Source organism: Crinia signifera, chromosome 6 (genome assembly GCF_055691185.1).
Source record: "Crinia signifera chromosome 6, ASM5569118v1, whole genome shotgun sequence".
Lineage (NCBI taxonomy): Eukaryota > Metazoa > Chordata > Amphibia > Anura > Myobatrachidae > Crinia > Crinia signifera.
The window spans coordinates 89,378,018-89,401,594 of NC_139222.1; the positions used below are offsets into that span (position 1 = coordinate 89,378,018).

The following is a 23,577-nucleotide window of genomic DNA, read 5'->3' on the forward strand; positions in this document are numbered from 1 at the left end:
GATAAATAAGAGCTAGCTGTCTAGTTCTTTTTATTTTTGACTGATGTCTAGTGAATAGTGTTCCAAGACACTGTATTGGCAGGATTATTTAGGATTGACTGGATGAGTTAAAAAGAAACGATTATTGGATGCAGTACATTGGCTGCTTCTGAGATTTATTTGGGCCGGTTGGAATTAGACTGAATCCGTCAGAATGTTATGGTATTTTACCCAGTGTCGGACTGGGGCATAAAGGGCCCACGAGGGGAACACAGTTGTAGGGGCCCATTTCTAGGGGGTATGGGCAGTCTCCAGAGGGGATGTGGCCAGCTGCCATATTGATTTACCTAGCTGTTAGAGAGTGCATGGGTTGGACCCCTTGATTCACCCTGGAGGAGGAGGCGAGTCCCCAGGCAGTGGGGCCCAAATCTGTATGTACCCAGCTTAAAGCTCATTTAGGACAGTGCAGAAATGCAAAGCAGCAGTACTGCAGTGGAACATGAGGAGTCAACTGTTTTGCGATGTGACCTATTTTTATGATTCTACATAGGGATACATGGGCCAAAATGATTGTAACGGAGTTGTCCTATGGGAGAAGCTCAGCAGGTCAGGGATATTCTTTGCAGAGGGTAGATTAAAGGCATGAAAACACATGCAAAGATTTGTTGGCAGTGCAAATTATTTAACCCCTTCAATGGCTAGGTTTTATGAGCCCTTGCACTAATTACATTCCAGCATCAATATTAGTAATTATTTATGCAGTACCCACACACTCTAAACTTTGGGGGTTATTCAGAGTTGATCGCTGCTGTGCGAATTCGCAAGCCTATCAATTATTGAACGACTGCAATTTAACTGACAGAAAGCCGGCACATGGGGGTGGTAACCTGTCGTTATCTGGGAGAGTCAGGAAAAACGCAGGCATGCCAAGACATTTACAGGGAGGGTTGTCAGCTCTGGCCACGAATAGCCCGTTTCTGTTGCACAGCTGCGGGACGGTCACTTGCACAGACCGGAAAAATCATTAGATGGTGAGAGAGTTGTGAATTGATTTGCAGCTCATTGATCCATTCGCAGACTTGCACGGGGTTGGATTTTACTCTATCTGGGTGGAGCAGGGCAGCCAAGAGGTATGTCGGGGCACGGTAAATTTTGGGGGTGTGACCTAATTGTGGGAGGCGTGGCGTGATTAGGCCACGCCCCCAAAATGTTTAAGGTGGGCAGAAAAAAAACACTCTAATGCAGGGCTGGGCAACACCGGCCCTCCAGATGTTAATGAACTACACATCCCAGGATGCTTTGCTTAGTTTTGCTATGTGGCCATGCTGAAACTGATTCAAGGCATGCTGGGATGTGTAGTTCATCAACATCTGGAGGACCGGTGTTGCCCAGCCCTGCTCTAAAGTCATCCCTCAAACCCCCCACCTCAGCAGCAGCAGCACACACCTACAGCATGTGCTATGCTGATAGCAGGCTCAGCATGAGCTCTCACACAGTCAGCACAGATCTGACCAGGGCCCCCGCCGGGCCCCTCCAGCAAGCCTGGGCAATTAGTACCCGTCCCCGTCCCCCCTCTCAGTGGCCCTGGGGTGGAGGCGATCTGATCACAGACCTCTGCAAATTTGCACAGCAGCAATCATGTCTCAATTAGGCACTTTGTCTTTATCCAAAGACATTGCATTTTCAGAAATCAACATTAGACTTTTTTGTCCATCAAATTAATTTTAACCAAATTTTTTTTAATTGAAATAAAAAATACAACCTGTAATAATTATATAGTAGTGCAAACCCTGCTATAGAAAATGAGCAACATTAAGCAAACCCAATTTTTCATTTGAACCAAGATGGCGATGATCTAATACAGTATATTCTTTTGTGTATTGGTTTAGTCCATGGTGTGCTGAGCAACAGAGGGGTGCATTGTTAAAGAGGGGACTCCAAGCTTTCATACAAGGGTAACCACACGTTTTTTGGTCAGTATGAAGATATTACACAATGGGCTGTCCCACTATCTACAGGAAAACACAATTTTTCCATCATGCAGGGCGAAGTTAATAGGTGATCACAAGAGAATAGCGAAGGGGTTGCATCACTTAAAAGAGAGGACTATTTCAATTGGGGGTATTTTGACTTATGTTTTCTGAGGGACTTCATAATTTGAAAGAGGAGACCCCACCGCCATCCTCTCTAATGTGGGTGCATCATTCTTCTTGGTAGCTATGCTGCTAGGCTGGTGGAGATCTTCCCCAATACCCGATTTACCAGAATGCTGGGGAGTTTGCCTCAGGACCACACACTGATTACCAGGCAATAACTTCTATGGGGTAACAAAAAAGCTAGATTTATCAAATGTCATTTTTTTCGAATCCACAGATGATCGGCAGCTTTTAACTATAATTTTAAAATGGCCAAAGAAATCAATGATAAATCAGGCTTATAAAATTCATTGCTAAAATCCAGACGATCACGATCTGCTTCGACAAACTGTAGGTAGGTAAATCTTGCTCCATGTTTTCACTGCAAGGGGCCACAGGCTTTCTTAATGCAAAAAAAAAAAGTGAGATCACTAGGGGAAATTCAGTGATCAAGGGGGAAATTTACTAAAGGAAATTTGTAAAAAATAGGTGTAAAGATAGGTGTATTTGTATCCAGAAATACACTTATTTTTGACATTTACTATCCCGAAAATACGGCAATTCGTATTTGTGTGCTATCAATACGAATACGAATTGCCGTATTTTCGGGATAGTAAATGTCAAAAATAAGTGTATTTCTGGATACAAATACACCTATCTTTTACAAATTTATTTTAGTAAATTTCCCCCCTAGTGTCTGATGTTCTGTTCCGGAACAACCGGTGTGGTATATTTCCCCGACAGTCGGGATTCCGACAGTCATTAGTCAGACGTCGGAATCCCGACTGCACAGCGTGGTGAGCGCAATGAAGCCCCTTGCGGGCTCGCTGCGCTCACCACGCTGCGGGCACGGTGGCAAGCTGCGCTTGCCACCTATTTTATTCTCCCTCTATGGGGGTCGTGGACCCCCACGAGGGAGAAGTCGGGATTCCGACGTCGGAGGAATGACTGTCGGAATCCCGACTGTCGGGGAGCCGTCCGGCACCCGGAACAACACATCGCAACATCAATGATTTTCCCCCATCAAGGTCCACAGCAAAAATATCGCTGCTGAGGAAGCCACATATGGCGCATAAGTGTGCAGTGATGTCCAGCAGCACGTCCACAGAATTTATTTGGCCAAATAGAGTATGGTGCACTAACATCTATTGGGACAAGTGCAATAGGTTGTGAGAATCAGAAAGAGAGATTTCGGGAGAGTTTTCACATTTTTCTAAAGCGGCAATCGTTTACACTGAAATACCAAATTGATTTTACCATGTAAACAATTGCCGCTTTAAAAATTTTTTTAACACACTCCAAAAATCTCTCCCCATTTCTGGTTCTCAAACCCTATTACATTCGGCCCATTGTTTTCATTAAATAGAACATATTAATTGGTTTAAATGTTATATCCCCATAAACATTTTTAAACTAGAAAAAATAAAATGTGTTTTAAGAGAATTGTTACAATGTCACAACTCTGTAACTTGTGTTATTGGCTATTACTTTGAAAGGCATGTGTCAGATTTTTTTTCATATACTGGTATGTTATAAAAGCAATGTTTAAGGGTCCTATTTCCAAGACCTGGAGCTTAGAGCTGTTACCATCAGATATACTGTTGGATATGAAGCGGTGTTTATATCTGTAGCTAGAAGAGGCACATTACAGGGGTGCCGGACGGCTCCCCGACAGTCGGGATTCCAACAATCATTCCTCCGACGTCGGAATCCCGACTGATCCCTCGTGGGGGTCCACGACCCCCATAGAGGGAGAATAAAATAGGTGGCGAGTGCAGCTCGCCACCGTGACCGCAGCGTGGCGAGCCCGCAAGGGTCTTCATTGAGCTCCCACCGCAGTGAAGTCGGGGTTCCGACGTCTGACTAATGACTGTCGGAATCCCGACTGTCGGTCATTTATACCACACCCCATTACAGAATATTAACAGTGTCCAGCAATTCATTATTATTTCCTCTTGTGGATGCCGTTTGCCAGCTAGCAACCCAGGAGTTAACGTGATAATACATTTCAAAGGGGTCATGTAAGGCTCAAGGCATCTGAATTTAAAAATACCAAGAAGTCGCCAAGTCTAGTTCTCACCTGCCATAATCAAGAATGTGTTGCCAACTCAGACACCCCGTCCCCAATGAGCTCAGGAGTGACAATTCCAGGTAAAGTGTGAGTGACACCAATGTGGAGAGTGTTAGCATAGCGAGAAGTCTCTGCAGAGTTCAAAGGAGATGAGCAGAAATATGAAAATGTAAACTGCAGAACATCTTCATACTTCATGATCTGGGAATCATTCTGCCTGAATGAAGCTTAATTAGGTTATAATAACATTTTATATGAAAGTCTGTGGGATGCTACGGCCAATTAATTGAAGAAGTTTGTCCTTGGTCCCTGAAAGTCCTGACAGTAGAAAATGATAGGAGAATCTGTGGACAACACGCGATTAGATTATTATTATATTTTTAGTTATAAGGCGCCACAAGTGGTACGCAGCGCCGTACCTATAGAACAGTACAGGGTAAACAGAACTAGATCTGTCCATCTTGTTCCTCCTGGTCTTGAGCCTATAGACTCTTCCTTTTTTTAATTATATCCAATGTAGTGTAAGCTATAAAGCATTGTATCAGAATTAGGCTAATTTATATATGCTTTATTTAGTCAAAGCTTCAGGACCCAATCAAATGATAAGTGAGATACATACATCACAGATAAGTACAGACAGGTTACATTTATCAAGTCAATAAGCATAAAACTAAAGATCTATAAACATTGTGCAAATGTAATATATGGAAAAAAAAAAAGAATTATTCTAGATCAATTGGAGGATCATTACGCAAAATGTGTTCCACATACCAAAGGGTTCAAACAATTAACCTATAGTCCACCTATCTTTCAACTGTAGCTCTGTAGCCCCAATCCCCTTACAAGTATTAAATTGCACTCTGAGTCTCTGACTCATTTTTAGCTAGTAATAGTAAAAACTCAAACTTTAGGTACACTTTGCAAAATCATACTTTAGATGTAGTTTTTCTTATGCTGTGTACACACGGGGGCGATAATCTCTGGGAATATGATCACAGGCGACCATATTGCCAGTGATTGGGGTGCGCACCAGCGTTAAATCGCCCGGTGCGCGCTCCCGTTTTCTGCCCCATTGTAATCGCTGGTCTCAGGAGCTTAGCTAATTACCTCTGCAGCTCCCCCAGCAGAGGTCCTTTTCATCAGCGACCATCTCTGGTCGCTGATGCAAAGGAGACACTGGGCAATATATTGCTCAGGAATATATTGCTAGCAATATATTGCTGGGCAATAAATCTCCCCCCGTGTGTACGGGGCTTTAGTTACAACTGAAAGTCCAGATGAATATGCAGATCACTCATACACACTTTTATCATCTACCATGCAATCTGTGATTCTCAGCTCTTTAGCCCAGTACACACGGGGGAGATATATTGCTCAGCAATATATTGCTCTGTGTCTCCTGTTCATCAGCGACCACAGATGGTCGCTGATGAAAAAGAAACTGCCGGGGGAGCCCGGCAGTGGAAATCAGCTGGTCGCAGGAGCATGTTCCTGTGACCAGCGATCACTACGGGGGAGAAAACGGGAGCGCGCACCCGGCGATATATCGCAGGTGCACACTCCCATCGCGGGCAATATGGTCACTTAGCGACCATATTTCCCACGATATTACACAAAAAAGGGATTTTTGTAAGAACTTACCGTTCGAATCCCTTTCTCTGATATGGTCCTGGTGACACAGCTCAACACTGGGATGTAGGAGGGTCCGAAGGAGCCAGGCACCTATCCTAAAGCTTTAGAGGGTAGGCTCCTCCCCTACTGCATCCCTGGACTCTTCAGTTCAACTTTCAAAGCCACTGGAATACATTAACTCAGTACAAACACCTGCACATTATCTGCACATTTTATAACAGAAACTGTTAACTTTTAACCATTTTAACATGAACATCATGAAATTCTGGCATACTTACTGAGCGTAAGGGAGGGATCGCTGTGTCACCAGGACCATATCAGAGAAAGGGATTCGAACGGTAAGTTCTTACAAAAATCCCTTTTTCTCTTTCAATGGTCCTGGTGACACAGCTCAACACTGGGACGTTCCAGAGCCGGTCCTTTGGGAGGGTACGCTCAGGTCTGCAGCTCTCAGCACTGCTCGCCCGAATGATGCGTCCTCCGACGCGAACTCATGGAATCTATAGAATTTGGCAAATGTGTGAACAGATGACCAAGTGGCAGCTCTGCAAACCTGCTCCGCTGTGGCCCCATGTCGAACCGCCCAAGAGGTGGCAACTGACCTGGTGGTATGCGCATTTATTTTGGCCGGTACTGGTCTACCCACTTTGGTGTAAGCAAAGGCTATCATAGACCGCAACCACCTAGCAATAGTCTGCTTAGATGCAGGCCAACCAATTTTGTGTACGTCATACAATACCAACAATGTGTCAGTCTTCCTGACACTCTTCACTCTGTCCACATATATGCGTAAGGCACGCACAACATCCAAAGTTCTCAATTTGTCCCTTTTCTTAGAACCCTCTGGGGGTTGAAACACAGGTAGAACAATCTCCTGATTTAAATGGAAGGTAGATACCACCTTCGGTAAAAACTGAGGCACTGTTCTTAAAACAGCCCTGTCATCATGAAAAATTAAGAAGGGAGATTTACATGATAAAGCTCCCAACTCTGAAACTCTTTTAGCAGATGCTACTGCTAACAAAAATACTAGCTTCCACGTAAGAAACTTAAAGTCAGCCGACCTTAAAGGTTCAAAAGGTGCCTTTTGAAGGCATTCCAAAACCAGTGATAGATCCCAAGGAGCTACTGGTTGCTTGTATGGAGGCTTCAACCTGGATACTCCTTGTAAAAAAGTTTGAATTTCCGGCAAAATGGCTATCTTTTTCTGGAAATAGATGGACAAGGCCGAGATCTGCACCTTCAGTGACTGAAGGCTTAGGCCCGATGAAAAACCATCTTGTAAGAATTCCATCATTCTTGATAGCTTAAAATGAGATGTATGAGCCTTTCTTCTCTCACACCATCGAATGTAAGTCTTCCAGACTCTATAATAATTTGCCGAAGATACAGCTTTTCTGGCCTTTATCATCGTCTGTACTACTGCGTCAGAAAACCCTTTTCTTTTTAAAATGATGGTTTCAATAGCCAGGCCGTCAAAATCAATCGATCTGAATCCAGGTGATTGAATGGGCCTTGTCTTAGAAGGTCTGGTCTCAGAGGTAGACGCCATGAGTCCACAGACAACCTCTGAAGCCTCGAGTACCAGGATCTCCTTGGCCAATCTGGGGCCACTAAGATCACTGGAACCTTCTGCCCTTGTATTTTCTTTAGAAGTCTCGGTAACATTGGTACAGGTGGGAATGCATAAAGGAGATCTCCCTGCCAGTGAATAGTCATGGCATCCACTGCCTCCGCTAGTGGATCCCTTGTTCTGGCATAGAACCTGGGCACTTGACGGTTGATCCTGGATGTCATCAGGTCCACATCCGGAGTTCCCCACCTCGAAGTGATTTGGTGAAACACCTGAGGGTGTAAGCTCCATTCCCCTTCCTTGAGCTCCTCCCTGCTCAGGAAGTCGGCTTCTATATTCTCTATCCCCGGGATGAATATAGCCGATACAGCTGGAACATTCTGTTCCGCCCATAGGAAGATTCTGGACACCTCCCACATGGCCAATCTGCTGCGTGTACCTCCCTGGTGATTCAGATACGCCACAGCTGTGGCATTGTCGGTCTGAATCCTCAAAGGGAGGTTCTGTAACCTGTCTCCCGCCAAGGAAATCACTTTCCAGACAGCTCTCAGCTCCAAGATGTTGATTGGTAACGCTGATTCCTCTGCCGTCCACAGGCCCTGAAGCCTGAGATCCAGGACTACTGCCCCCCAGCCCCTGAGACTGGCGTCGGTAGTTACTATCAACCAGTCCCAGGTCTGTAATGACCGACCCCACTGAAGTGAATCTATTTCTGTCCACCACTTCAAGGATTCTCGGGTGTCCGAAGACAGCACTATCATCTCGGATTTCATGGTCAAAGTGTTTCCTGACCAGGCTGACAAGATGTTCCATTGGAACCTCCGAGAGTGGAACCTGGCAAATTGAAGCGTCTCGAATGACGCCACCATCTTCCCCAGAAGCTTGAGGCACCTCCATACTGAAATGCTCTGAGCCCTGAGAATCTCCTGGACTAGGGTGACCAGATCCCTGGCCTTTACCTCCGTGAGGAATACCCGATGAAGATGGGTGTCTATTATGACTCCCAGGAATTGGAGCCTTTGCGACGGTACCAACTGAGATTTTTGCAAATTTAAAATCCAGCCGTGAGCCTGCAAAAAACTGATGGCCTCTGCCAAATGACTCTGCAGCAAGACTGCTGACTCTGCTTTGAACAGGAGATCGTCCAAATAGGGTATGACTGTGATTCCCCTGAGCCTCAGCACCGCCGCCATTACTGACATTATCTTTGTGAATACCCTTGGCGCGGTTGCTAGCCCAAAGGGTAACGCCCGGAATTGTAAATGCAGGTCTCCTATGGCAAACCTCAATAAGGTCTGATGCTCCGGGTGTATAGGAACGTGCAAATATGCGTCCTGGACATCCATGGACGCCAAAAATTCTCCCTGGTCCAGACTCAGGAGTACTGACCGTAGGGACTCCATTTTGAAATGGTCTACCCATAAATGAACATTTAGGGATTTCAAATTTAGTATTGGTCTGAAAGACCCGTCTGGTTTGGGCACCAGGAACAGCGTGGAGTAAAAGCCTTTCTTCCACTCTGCCCTGGGGACTGGTGTAACCACCCCTTTCTCCAAAAGGGAGTGAGCTGCTCTCACAAGAGCTGTACGAAGCCGTGCCTCCTTTGGTAAGGATGTGGGGATGAACCTCTTCGGAGGCGGCCCTCTGTAAGGGATTTTGTAACCCTGTGTTATAATATCTAACACCCAGGCATCCTGGCCTAAAGCAGTCCAAGCGTCCCTGAAGAGTGTGAGACGCCCCCCCACTTTTGTCACTGTCGGGCGAAGCCCCTGACAGTCATGCAGAGGGTTTATCCTCTCCCTTTGTGGCTGGCTTCTTGTGAAAAGAGCCAAATTTTGACTTCTGTGTCTTGCCTCTAGAGGACTGAAACCTTCCCCTGAAAGACTGTCCTCGAAAGGACGCACCACCTCTAGGGGAGGGCCGAAAGGACGGCTTAAAAGCAGAAAATCTTGACATCTGCTTTGCTGAGGAGGCCGGCAGGAATGTACTTTTGCCGCCCGTGGCCTGTTTTATAATCTCCTCTAGCTCGGTACCAAAGAGTACCTTTCCTTTGAAGGCTAATGTTTCCAGAGCCTTCTTGGACTCATTGTCTGCTTCCCAGGCTTTAAGCCAAAGCACTCTCCTGGCATTAATGGAGACTGTGGACACTCTGGTAGCCATTTTAATAGCTTCCTCCTCTGCTTCCACTGCATATTCTGCTGCTGCCTTAATCTTTTCTGCAAGCAGTAATGCACCAGGGTCAGCCTGCAGCACGGTGCATAATTCACCAGCCCACTCTATCATGGCCTTAGAGACCCAGGCTGAAGCAATAAGGGGCCGTAAGGTAAACCCCACCCCTTCAAAGATAGCTTTGAGGTTTCCCTCCAGCTTTTTATCCACAGAATCTTTGAAAGCTGCACCGCCCTGTACTGGTAATACAGTAGCCTTGGACAAACGTGCCACTGAAGCATCCACCACTGGGACCTTTTCCCAGAGCTCCGCATGAGACTCTGGCATGGGGTACAGACTAAGGAATCGCTTAGGCATCTGAAGCCTCTTATCAGGAGTTTTCCAAGCTCCTTCTAATAATTCCTGTAACCCCTCATCTGAAGGAAAAGTAACAGCCTCCTTCCGCTGTCGCTTAAAAACACCCTTAACAGGAGTCTTATCCTCCACAGTCAGCTTTAAAGCCTGCTTCACAGCTACAATGAGATCCTCTATACCAGCAGCAGAGTTCTCTTCCAAATCATCACCCTGATCCCAGGGGATGTCATTATACTCTCCTTCCTCTTCATCTACCACAGTAGATAAAGCATAAGACCTTCTAGGGGTCCCTGCCACATCATCCATTTTGTCCAGCATTTCACTGAACCTGTTAATCCCTTTTGCAGTATCCTGCATCACCTGAATCAGTGCAGGATCTGCCTGGGTAAGAGGCAAGGAGCCAGACGACTGCTGAGATGATGGCATAGGTCTCTGTGATTCTACCAGCCCATCACTCTGCCTGTCCAAAAGCTGCACCAAAGCGTTTACTGACCTGCCTAGGGCCCTGGCCCACGCAGGTTCCATATGCTCTGCCCTATGGGGATCGCTGCCCATGGGTCTCACATCAGCGCAAGTAATACATAAGCCCCCCTTGGCCATCTGCTCAGGGACAAACTTTTGTGTGCAAACATTGCACGCGCTCAGTGCATTAAGGGCTCCCTCCCCCAAAACCACAGCCTGATGCTCAGACATGATGCAAGTGATAATTGTATATCTAACAGTATACACAGTGCAAACAATTGTACAAGCGCTTATACAAAGTCAATGCACCCAGTCACTTAGCTGTCTGTAGGTTTCTCTGCGGGGAAGCGATGCCCAGGAAATCCAAGTCACTCTGCCAGGATCAATTCGCCAGCTCAGCTCCGCTGCAAGCGTTCTGAAAGGCGCCAAAGTCAGAGTGAAGGAAGAGACCAAAGTCCCTGCTGCTGCGGGGTCCGTGACCTTTTGGCGCCAACCACCCCCAGCTAGCCGCTCCTTAGGTAGGATTTCCTTGTTCCAGTGTCTCCCCCTCAAATGGGGACCACTTGGAACATGCCTGTCACAGCGCTGCTGTCCTCTCAGTCAGGAGCTCAGCGTGTAAGCTCTGCATAAAATGGCCGCCGCCATCACGGAGCGCCTGTCCCCCATGATCCCCACCTAACTGTGGAGCCGGTTTCAGGCAGCTCCGGAGCCCAGGCAGCCTCTTAATAGAGGCTATGAGCGCAGCACAGGGAGACCAGACAGCGTCTACCCTGTGCACAGATAGCTGACAGGACGCGCTTCTGTCAGCTCCTGCTGCGCTAGCAGTGTGAGGATTCACTATGAAAATCCTCACACTGTGCCTACCTAGCTAGGGTAATAGTTAATAAAATAATAAAAATCCCCTAACTACTCTAATTCTTCGGCTGCTCCTGCAGCCCTTTAGAATAGCACCCACTCCAGTGGGCACCTAACACGAACTGAAGAGTCCAGGGATGCAGTAGGGGAGGAGCCTACCCTCTAAAGCTTTAGGATAGGTGCCTGGCTCCTTCGGACCCTCCTACATCCCAGTGTTGAGCTGTGTCACCAGGACCATTGAAAGAGAAATCGCCCCCGTGTGTACGCACCTCACAAACCATCTCCTGAAACTGTGGTGACTGCAGGAGCAGCAGGATTGGACAAAAGGGTTGGTAACTCCCACCTGCAATCATATTCAGTGATATGTCAGTGTACTGAGGGTTGTTTTTTAAACCAGCACTGAAAGAGGGTAATACAAAGTGTTGGGAGGGTGGATTTTTGAGCTGAGATTTCGCTCTTCCCACAATGGACATTTTCCAAATACATCCACAAAGCCAGTTACATTTGGCTTTCTGAGGACAGCTCCAATTCTGAATGTGCAGGTCTTCAGAAATATGTTGGGCAGAATATGTACAAGGCTCTTTGCATGCACAGATTTAGGGCGGTATTCAATCTTCGGTCATGACTGTCGAGGTGGCCCGACAGCCGCGACCCTGTCCCGTTCCCGGTCTTGACCGAGAAATTACAGAAGGGAGAAGGGGGCATGGCCAAGAGCTGCTGCCAGGAGCTTGTCACTTCCCGGCCGTTCTCGGCAGAACGAGCATGACTGCTTGTGAAGTCGGGCTCGTTCTGCCGAGATCCCGTTCAATACGTTTATCTCTTTATCTCTTGTTAAGGCTGAATACATCTGCCCCCATGTTTGTAGTCATTACCCATCATATAATTATCTACTGCTCAACAGCCAATGCATGAGCCATAGTTTCTCTACAGCGCTTCACTTGCAATATCCAACCGGACTTCGATTAGGGTACAGATTCCTTCATTTGCCTTACAGAAGACAGTACTAGCCACTGAACACTGTGCTCCCAAAAGCTAACACTTTATTGTGAGATTGAATGCCATATTTCATACTATAAGTTGGTACAATAGCGGAAATGCCAAACAATCTGAATGCTGATGAGGGGGACAATGGCTAGTGTTACATATCAGACTCATCCAACATATTAGAAATCACTTGGACACAGCGCCCCCTGCAGGTACTGTATGTGGTATAATTACCTCACACACAAACTCAGCATTCAACCACAGGGATCATACACCCAGCAAGCCAGGTATGTTACACATTTATCTCAACTTAATCAGAGACAGACATTTGAACCTGTTCTGAAAGAATTTGATACTAGAACACAGGTATCTGCTTGTAAGCAGATGACAGATTAAACCAATTTCCGTATCAGCAAATTGAATCCTGGCACAAGTCAAATACATGTTACAGTGTAATTAGGTCACTGTTAAAAGATACAAAACTGCAGGAATGCCAGCTACATATATAACCAGCAGTTAGGGTTACCAACTCATCCCTTTAATCCAGGACACATTAATTACACAGGTTCTGTGGCTGGCTTTCACCTGGTTTTAAACTGCCACACCTCAAGACTCCATTTCACCTGGTTTTAAACTGCCATAGAACCTGTGTAATCAATGTGTCCCGGATTAAAGGGATGAGTTGGTCACCCTACCAGCAGTACATTTAGCTGCTTCCAGGAATGGCCCTGATAATGCAGAGTGGGTGAGAACAGCTACACATGTCACCATTTCAGGTTAAGGGGGTATTTATCAAAGCTGAGATAAAATTGTGAGAGATAAAGTACTAGCCAATCAGCTTCTACTGTATATTTTACAGGATATGTTTGCAAAAATAGCAGTTTGAAACCTAGGACTAATTCCAGATCAGCTCCTGTGTAGATCACAGGTGTCCTGAATTGATATATTGGTAAGCCTACTTACAGAAGTATAGAAACAAACCAAAATCCTACTATATGTGAAAGTACACTGCCCAGGTCAGTATCGAACGTCCCTGCCACCAAAATGTTAAAGGTTTTCTGCCAAATGACCTAATAATCTTCACACAATAGGTTCAGCTATATGCAGATGTTATCTTGAAAAACATGATTTTAAATGAAGTGATCCACTTACCTCAGGCTTGCCTACCTGACCCTCTCCTTCAGGGAGAAAATGCTCTATTCCTGGGCTTCCCTGGTATGTATTCTACATACTTCCTTACCTGACCCTCTCCATGAGGGAGAAAATGCTCTGTTCCTGGACTTCCTGGTATGATTGCCATCACCTGTGGTGAGCTAGGTAATTGATGAGAAAGGTGTTTCACCACAGGTGATGGTAATCATACATTACCAGGGACGTCCAGGAACAGAGCATTTTCTCCCTGAAGGAGAGGGTCAGGTAGGCAACCATGACTTACCTATTAAAATGTACCTTTTGCCACCTGTAATGATATTGTGTTCCACTTTCTCACACCAAGGTTTTTATTTGAAATCACAAAAAAATCAAAATTAAGTACCTGCTGTTCTGACCTACCTGCATCAATGGTGCAGACATGTCATCTAACCAATCATGACAGCTTCCTCCCTCCCCATCAGGGCAAACCAGCTGTTTTTATTAGTTCCCAAGAAATGTACTGGCTTGTCAGTCACATTACTCTGCAAGCATTAGGTCGCAGCATGTAAATATTTTTTGCTTAAAGTGACATTTCAGGTCCCAGCAAGCCCTGCGGGCTAAAACCTAAGCTGGGTATACACCAGGGTTGTCTACCTGACCCTTTTTATGAGGAAGAAAATGCTCTGTTCCTGGACTTCCCTGGTAATGTATGACTGCCATCACCTGTGTCGAAACACCTTTCTTATAAATTACCTAGCTCCCCACAGGTGATGGCAATCATACCAGGAAGTCCAGGAACAGAGCATTTTCTCCCTCATGAAGAGGGTCAGGTAAGGAAGTATGTAGAATACATACCAAGATTTACAGTAGCTCTAACAACCAGAGAGAGTAGTGGCAAATAGCCTTTGTAATCAATTTTTCTTGACCTGGATGATTTATTTCCCTAATGGTGCGTACACACGGGGGCAATTATAGCAAATATCGCTGGCAATATGGTCGCTGAGCGACCATATTGCCAGCGATGGGAGTGTGCACCGGCGATAAATCACCGGGTGCGCGCTCCCGTTTTCTGTCCGTAGTGATCGCTGACCAGCTGATTTCCACTGCCAGGCTCCCCTGGCAGTTTCTTTTTCATCGGCAACCATCTCTGGTCGCTGATGCAAACGGGACACCGAGCGATATATCACCCCATGTGTACAGGGCTTTAGGAACAGACCAGTAACCCCAGGCTGGGTGTTATCCCCGAAACTCCGACAGTTCTGAAAGCAAGTGCTATCAAACAGATTAGTCGAAGTACTTATAGCACTTAAGTGAAGACGGCCCCACCATTTATTGTACTTAAACCACTAAGGGGGGTTATGCAATCCTGGGTCACGACTGTCTGTACCTCCCGACAGTCGTGACCCTGGCCCATTTTTTTGGCTGGCCATCCAGTTTATCGTCAGACGGGACTCAATGTCCTGCCTGCCGATCAGCAAAAAGGGGGTGTATCCGCATAAAGGACCATGTATTATCGAGATATGGTTGTGATCTCAACAATCTATGGCTGTTCTCTGCAAAACAGGCCCGGCAGCTTTTAAAGTCAGGTCCATTCTGACGAGATGCCTCTTCAATGCTGTCGCTAAAGACAGCATTGAATAGGCACCCACCGCTATTTCCCCTGTCGGAAATAGCAGTGGGGATTGAATACCCTCCTAAATTTGGCCAGTCTCATCTTTGCTAAATGCAGTGTTCTCCCCACACTTTAAATTACAGCAGCCCGCCCATTACGTATCCCCTTGCCGCCCAGTAGCTAAGATCCCCTGTCGTCCAGCAGCTCTTGTTGGAGAGGGTGTCAGATTACAGGGGACGAGCAGGAGGCTCTGCGGTGCTGTATGTACAGGGGAGAGGTGACCCATAGGCACCGCCTGTACAGCACAGAGTTGAAACCCCGATGCCGCCTATATCATGCAGAGAGGTGACCCATTGACGCTCTCCTCTCTTTTTCTCCCCTGCACACTCTCTCATATCTTATTTACCCTTCTATTCTCCCCAACCCTCTCCCAATATATCCCCTTTACCCCCCCCCCCTCTCCTCTTTTTCTCCCTCCCGTGCGCTCTCTCTACACCTCTATCCCCTGCTCTGTCAACTTTTTTAGCTCACTTGCTCCCTATCTCCCCCTCAATCTTTCTCCCTCCCCCCAGCCTCTATCCTCTTTTTCCATGAAGCACTCTCCCTCGCTTCTCTTTTTCTTGAAACCCTTTGTCACCGCTGAGAGGCAGGGAGGGGGGCCCTTTCAAAGTTTTGCTATGGGGCCCACCAAGTTCTAGTCACGCCCCTGGCTGCAATAATGTGCGCGTCTCCTGTTTACAGGACAACCTCTCCAATGTGACATCAGCTTTAGTCACATGATCTCACCTAAATAGTTGTCCAAAGAAAAGGTTTGGGAACTGTTCACAATAATCATGGCTGAGAGCATATCGCAACTTCACCCACAATCAACAGCTCCCTCACTTCCTATCTCTCCAATTGACCCTCATACCGCTTAATGTCTAAATCCAGCACCAGGTGTCTGAAGTGGCTCCAGAGCTCTGGCCACCAACACAGGACGACCCAATCAGCAACTATTGCAGTGTTAAACTGGGACAGATCCGGCAGCTTAAATGCCAATTTGCTTAACCCAAGTTATCACACTCCACCTCAACCTGGGTTTTTTTGGTGATGTGAAAAGAGTATAGCAGGCAGGGAATGCTGGGAGGTGTACTTCCACAGATTGCCTACCCACAGAAAAATGCTGCCCAACACATTTGTTTAAATTTGTTTGATGCATTACAATCCTGTTTTTGGGGAGTAATTTACCACAATCTTTTTTTTATTACAGTAGCATGTAAAGTGAACAGCAGAATCAGATTTAGACTGCCAGTTGGTCTGGTGGGAAAAATCTGGTTATGTATAGGAGCATATATTTAGCCTAGGGTACCATGTAAAATAAAATATATATATATATATATATATATATATATATAAAAAAAAAAAAAAAAAGATACTCCAGGGAGCAGTGATTAAGAGGTTTGGGAACCCCCGTTTAGTGTTTGAGTACATACTTCGCTATTTAGGGGGACATAAACCCATACTATCCCCAAGCACACTGTGGCATGAAAATTACTCCACTCAAACCTTCATAATTGAAAAGAAACCCATTTGATCTTTAAAAACAAATTAAAAGCAGATACTAGATCAGCTTTCCTTAACCTCTTTGTTGGTATGGCCGGGAAATTTCTAGGCATGCCCCTGTATAGTAGGTGCACCACATATTCCTTTCATTCCCTCCCCCCCCCCCCCGACAATCATGCCAGATAACTAGGGCTCCCCCCGCCAATGCCAGGCGCAATACACAAGCACCCGACCCACACTCAAATAGACCCGAACTTCAGGAGAAAAAAAAAAAAAGCCAGAAGCAGGGGGCTGTTGCAGCACTGCTAGAGTGGTGTGTATTTCTGGGGCAGGACAAACCTGCCCTTAGTGTGAAGGAGCAATTTGTCTGATAGCAATGGATTAGGCCAAGAAATTAGAAGAAGTGTCATCACATGTGTTTTAGATCAGAGACTACAAGGCATGCACCATACATTTATAGGATCCTGCCTTGCTGGAATACATGATGATATGCAAGAGACAATTTTTTGTATTTGAGTATTGTATCAGGAGTTGCATAGTGTACAGGAGCCTTAAGTCTGCTATATATATATATATATATATATATATATATATATATATATATATATATATATATATAAAAAAAGGGAATGTAATTTGCTCATGTAACAAAAACCTAGAAATGTTAACAAATCAAACTCTTAAGGTGCCCATACACCGGTGAGATGTATCTCACCAACTGGTTGCATGCAATGTGGACAGGATCGCATATGATACATTGTATGCGGTCCTTTCACATGCAATCCTATTATGAACGGGCCGACACATCTGTGTCTCGCTTGCATAAATCTGGCCAGATTAAACCTTTGTGGCCAAGTTATCCAAATCAAGCATTTGCCACCACATTTTTCATCTCAGTGTTTAAGGGTAAATTGGACCTTGCATTTGCTCCTATACATCTTATTGTTCCAACCATTATGATACTCTCATGTTAATATGCTACATACATAGACCGAGCCATAATGCCACATACATAGACCGAGCCATAATGCCAGTAGGGATGACCATTGAGGACTTGAATTTATATTTTTGCTGCACAAAATGCTGGAAGCATAGATTTACCCACTGACACTTGCAAAGCCCCGCCCGTGTTGGCACACAGGCCAGTGTTAAACTAGGCAATGTCTGTACATCAATATTTTTACCCATCAATGGTAATCCTTTTGACAGCTTGTTGCACTATTTCCATCGATAGCTATCCTTAAAGGCCAGGACAAGAAAAGCCATTTTACGCAGCAATGTTTTTGTTCAGTACAATGCAAAACTAGACCACTGCATAGTATGGCACTGTTTGGTTTAAAGTATGAATTTGTCACAGTATGCTTCTAGCCAAACCCACTCACATCCATAAACTAGTGCCAGTTCTTGAAACTGGCCTGAAACCAGTCAACCCCCTAGAACAGTGGTTCCCAAACTGTGCAACGTGGCTCCCTGGGGTGCCTCGGGACACATGCAGGGGTGCCCTGGGTTGGTGGTCCAGGACCAACTCAAATTATTAATTGTTAATTTATAAGCAAAACCAGTGCTGGTGGCTGCCAATCATAAAATGTGTACAAACAAAAGGAAATCCTGCCCTGTACCACATAACTGACCCTAATAATCGCATATAAACCCAGTCTAATTAAAAAAAAATTGGCCTAGGGGTGCTGTGAAAAAAATCTTTTATTCTAAGGGTGCTTTGATTCAAAAAAGATTAGGAACCCCTGCCCTAGAAGAAAAACACATGTATAATCTTTAACAAGTTTTTATTGGTACCACATCTTGAAGCAACTCTTACACAAGTTGACAAAGTGATTAGATATTTGTAGGTAATTGCACATATTACATTGTAGCATTAACTACTCAAGTTAAGAAAAATTGTTCCTGCTTAAGCATTTGCAATGAATTATAGGCAACCATTAATTGCAGACATTTTACATCTGCCATAAAGATTTGTTTTATTTACAGTAACAAAGATAGCCTCTTTAAATTACATATGAGCCTTGTTACCCAAGCCCCATGTGAGACAGACATCATTACATTACAGTACTGTGGCTTAGCTCCCATCACATGTCAATCTGCTGGGGGTAAAAACTGGTGATGGTATATTCAAATTTGTAGGTAAGCCGTCTCAGAGCAAAATGCTTGCAAGATTCTTCTGGGTAAAGGCCATTCACGTGTAAAGTTACATGTCAGTAACCTGTGAAAAGACAGCATTAGTAAAAAGGCAACATACACAATTGACAATAGCAGATATGGTCTAATGTATCAGACAAAACTGGCTTTAAAAGCATCAGAGGTCAACAAAGTCGATCTGATGGGGAAAAAAGATCAGTCATCATGCACATCAGTGAATGTAAGCTCCAGCTTGGACTACAGGTCTCAGCAAGCAGGATGTGTAATTTAGGAACCATTACAGTACATACCTGTAATTGTACAAAGCCTTGCTATACACGTTCAGTAACAGCAGACCCTGGCCACCTGTTTCCTGCAAGTCATATACAATAGTTTAAGTTTCATAAATCAAAACATCCTGCAACACAAATAAAGCTCAATGATGGGTCAGACAAAACTGGCTTTATAAAAGCTTCAAATCAACAGGGTCGATCTGATGGGGAAAAAAGGTCAGTCATCATGCACATCAATAATACTGCATAGAACGGTTGCAGCTTTGGTTTAATAGTCACTAAGTAAAGCTGCTGTACGTACCTACAAGTGTCCTGCCCAGCAGCACATTCTGCATTCTCACCAGGACATCTTAAGGAGTTATAAGACCTATAGACAAAGCAAGAATGGCAGAATTATATTATAAACCTGACTAACAGAATCCCTTCCTGTAAGGAAGTGGTCATGCCACATTAGGACAAGTCTAGCGATACATGAACTTTTGATACTTGTTTCCTAGCACGGCGCCACCGATTTTAATTGTATGCAATCTGGTCAATCGCATGCAACCAAATTGCATGCGATTAACACGACCAACCCTATTTTTTACATTGGAACCAATGTTAAATGGCCCCAATGTTAATTTTATATAGTGTGGCGAGCGCCATGAGGGGAAGCGCATTAAGTGTCTCCTCACGCTTCGGGCTCGGTGGCTCGCCACACTATCTAAAATCAACTCCAGATAATAAAAGCTGATGTATCAGACAATATTGGCTTAGTTTCACAAGTCAACAGGGACGATCTGTTGGGGAAAAAAGTTCAGTCATCATACACATCAGCAAGGTCTATCAGTAGCCTACCCAATTTACTTCAAGTCCTACTATGCAGGTTACCAGTTGTGGTTAAGGTAAGTGTTACTACATACCTGCGGTGTCATCTGTAACAGCACAAGCCACCCCTCAGAAACTGCATTCCTTCAAAGAAAGAAGTTAAAGTATAAGCATTACATATAAATACAAAATCACACATTAGAACAAGGATGGTCAGCATTTGCAGAATGGTAACCACCTCCAGAATTTAATATTAAAGACTCAATAGACAATATCTAAAGTGTAGGGGGAACAAGCTGATGTGTCAGACAGTATTGGCTTATTCATTTCTCAAGTCAACATGGTCGATCTGATGGGGAAAAAAGTTCAGTCATCACATACATCAGCATTCCCAGAAAGCTTCCAAGTGCAGCTTGTTGTACTACAAATACCAAACAGATAATGTGAGATAATTCAGTTCATACCTGTTATTGTACACGTCTTGTTATTACCAGACTCCATTCAGTTACATTACCTAAAAGACAGAGTGAGAATTTCACTGACAAGCAAATTCAGCTCATTATCTACACAGAGCATTATAACTTGATAGGGGAAAGAGAATATAAAGATACCAAAAGCTAACTGTAAAAGGTATCCCATACCAGATACTATATACTGGTGTTACTATAGAACACACGAGGACCCCCAGAATAGGAGGAGGTCACAATGATTGTTTTTAGGTTTGCATTTTTACCAGTCAACAGCAGCATTCCAATGTCTGCTGCTCCCACCTCCCCCCAACCATGCTACAGTGCCTGCTCAGCCATACTGAAGATATCTGCACATGCACACAAAGGTTTGTTTTGGCACTATCAAATTCTTTTGATTCAATGGCAGAAGCCCACCCATAATTTGATACTGTGCTTCAGATGCCATCCCTAGTCAAGGTTCTAACAAGGGATGGGTAATCATATGATGTTTCATCGGTAACATCGGATTTATGGTTCCAATGTTTGATGTTTAACCCTGCGATGTTGAGGATCCAATGTTTCATCAACATCGCTAGATTTCTCCCCCGATGTTTTTCTCAATCTTCCAATGTTTTTCTTTTGTGTGTCAATGTGTGCTGCTTTCAATGCTTTGCAGCAAGCTCACTCTCTCCTTGATTTATATTCATTAAAAACTTAAGAGACTGATAAAAAAAAAATCCATTAACAAACATGACAGTTGGGCTTTCATATGTGTGTGTGGCTGTGTGCTGCTGCTGCTGTGGGTGGTAGCTGACAGTGAAAGACAGTCTGGCCAGCCATTCAGCAGCAGCACACAGGACAGCCCCACCCCTGCCTCACTGCAACTGGTGCTGTTACTGAGTCGCTGTCTGCTGTGGTGTTTCTAGCACAGGTCTGGTTTGCATATCAGTGCTGATATACAGACCACACTGTGCTAGAAGCACTACATCAGACAGCGACACTCCAGGCAGGGAAGAGGAACTGCATGGGTTTTCAAAGATAGCGGGTGCTAGAATGAACAGTATAATACGATAGTCACTAGTAGTGACATTGTGGTGAACTCCCTTCATATTTATTTATTTATTAATAGTTTCTTATATAGCGCAGCATATTCAATTGCGCTTTACAATAGGAGACAGTGATACAACAAACTGGGCATTTACAGTCAGTCAAAGGTATGAAGGTCCTGCTCGCAAGCTTACAATCTATCAATTGATTTATTATTATGCAGCAAGCATATCACAGCACCTTACAAAGGGCCTGATTCAGTTGTGGATGCAGACATTTGCACAGTTTATTTCTGTGCAGTGATTTATTAGTAACAGCGGCTGCAGATACTGAGTGACAGGTACAGTAGTTTCTATTTGAGGGAGGGGATGGGGGCTGGTTTGTCAAATACAGATGTGTTTCAAACCTTAATCTGCAGTTGCACTGGCTCCAGCGTCTTTGTTCTGATGGTTATTCTAAGCAACAATGTAGTATGTTCTATGTTGCACTGTGTGTACAGTTTTTTTGCTATTTTCTATGATCAACATACAGTAAGTTATTAGCCTGTTGCTACAGTTAAAAATCTAGGTAAAAATAGCAGACTGAGTTGTTGTAATAAAGGTTTGATAGTTAATGCTTCATGTTTTTTTCCTTCCGTAACAAATTTGATTTACCACAAAACATGAGTCATATATCCATTGTATGTGTATAAACTGTAAGCCTCCAACAAGATAAACTTAACAGAGGGATTATTTATTTCAGAAGCTTATTAGTGTATCATATGCTTTGGTAACCAGTTTATTTTTAAAAATATCGAAACATCGGTTAACATCGGGTTCACAGTACCAATGTTTAGGTCTAAATGATGTTTTGCAACCAATGTTGAAAAACATCATTTGACCGATGTTTTCTTTCGATGTCCCATCCCTAGTTTCTAACCACCTTCAACAATCCAAGACTACCCAGGTGCATGTACAGAGCTTTTCCTATATAAACCCGATCTGTTTTAGGCACACTAGTGAGATCGATATATAAATCAGAATGAAATCTACATGCACGTTACTGGTGGCCTTAACAAAACCAGTAGAGCTCACACCCAGAACATCCCCACTATGCTCACAGAAAGGAAATGGTCACAGCTCCATAAGATATTATATAGTCAGGTATTAGCTTACTTACAGCCGTAGAGCGCTCAGCCAGGGCCTGAGAGCTGCCCCGGAGCTCCATCCGCTGTTGTACCGCTTCCCATGCTGAGTTCACGGCCTATAAATAAAAGAGATAGTAAGTTCGCAGCTCCCCACTAATGCACCAGCGGACCTACATCATCGAATAGAGGCACCAGCCGAAGCCTCGGCCCACTCTGTCACCTACCTTATAGCCACCGCAGCAGCACGCTCCGAATCCCGGATGAGGACAGATTCACCGAACACACGAGCAGTCAGCATGAAAAGAATGAACGGAAGCCGCGCACGGACATTTATACCCACAGGTTGATACGCATGCGCAAGGCCGCCCAATCGCTGAAGCACACCAGCTGGAGGCCGGAAGCCGGCGGTCGAGGCGCATGCCCTGATGGTAGCGGCTAGATTCCCTTCGTTGAAAGGAGGTTTGAAGACGTCACTTCCATGTGACTGCTGTCGTCATCAGGGGGAGGAGTCAGTACGCAGCCCAGTTTTCCCGGCGCTGCAGGACTCGGAGTACGTCGTGCACTGCAGGAAAGAGCACGTGCGTTGTCTTTAGTCCCACGGCGGCATCAGGTACACTGGGAGTGTATTTATCACAGTTGGGGCACCCCACGTTTACACCCTCCCCCCGTCTATGTCCCTGGTGTGTTACATGGGTGGAGGGGGAGAGAGTGCACAGGCCCCGGCTTTCCTGCCGCCGCTAGGGTAGGGGTATACTGGTGCTGCTGGGTATGGAGGGGGGGGGGGGTATACTGGTGCTGCTGGGTATGGAGGGGGGGGGGGTATACTGGTGCTGCTGGGGGTGGGGGGGTGTCCTGTGGGGGGTGTCCTGCCGCCGCTGGGGGGGGGGGGGTGTCCTGCCGCCGATGGGTATGGGGTGTCCTGCTGGGTATGGGGGGGGGTGTCCTGCCACCTCTGGGTATGGGGTGTCCTGCTGGGTATGGCGGGGGGGGGGGGGGGGGGGGGGGGGGGGGGTGTCCTGCTTGGTATGGGGGGGGGGTGTCCTGCCGCCAACGGGTATGGAGTGGGTGTCCTGCCGCCACAGGGTATGGGGGGTGTCCTCTCGCCGCTGGGGGTGGGGGGTGTCCTCTCGCCGCTGGGGGTGGGGGGTGTCCTGCCGCCACAGGGTATGGGGGTGGGGGGTGTCCTGCCGCCGCTGGGTATGGGGGGGGTGTCCTGCTGGGTA

General features: G+C 45.5%; 2 long non-coding RNA genes and 4 other non-coding genes across 6 annotated transcripts; all 6 read right to left on the reverse strand.

Annotated features, from left to right (window-relative positions):
* Positions 1 to 1,831: 1,831 nt before the first annotated feature.
* On the reverse strand, positions 1,832 to 13,392 carry LOC146007011 (uncharacterized). Its single transcript, XR_014444193.1, has 3 exons — positions 13,367 to 13,392; positions 4,195 to 4,316; positions 1,832 to 2,517 (listed from the first exon to the last, which is right to left on the reverse strand). It is a non-coding gene; the product is annotated as an uncharacterized LOC146007011 (long non-coding RNA).
* Positions 13,393 to 18,266: 4,874 nt separating this feature from the next.
* On the reverse strand, positions 18,267 to 22,717 carry LOC146007792 (uncharacterized). Its single transcript, XR_014444402.1, has 7 exons — positions 22,579 to 22,717; positions 22,387 to 22,470; positions 20,197 to 20,246; positions 19,828 to 19,876; positions 19,227 to 19,292; positions 18,944 to 19,005; positions 18,267 to 18,717 (listed from the first exon to the last, which is right to left on the reverse strand). It is a non-coding gene; the product is annotated as an uncharacterized LOC146007792 (long non-coding RNA).
* LOC146012833 (small nucleolar SNORD12/SNORD106) lies at positions 18,777 to 18,869 on the reverse strand. The gene has a single exon (XR_014445831.1). It is a non-coding gene; the product is annotated as a small nucleolar SNORD12/SNORD106 (small nucleolar RNA).
* On the reverse strand, positions 19,071 to 19,163 carry LOC146012835 (small nucleolar SNORD12/SNORD106). The gene has a single exon (XR_014445833.1). It is a non-coding gene; the product is annotated as a small nucleolar SNORD12/SNORD106 (small nucleolar RNA).
* On the reverse strand, positions 19,654 to 19,742 carry LOC146012832 (small nucleolar SNORD12/SNORD106). The gene has a single exon (XR_014445830.1). It is a non-coding gene; the product is annotated as a small nucleolar SNORD12/SNORD106 (small nucleolar RNA).
* Positions 20,028 to 20,119, reverse strand: LOC146012834 (small nucleolar SNORD12/SNORD106). Its single transcript, XR_014445832.1, has one exon. It is a non-coding gene; the product is annotated as a small nucleolar SNORD12/SNORD106 (small nucleolar RNA).
* Positions 22,718 to 23,577: the final 860 nt, after the last annotated feature.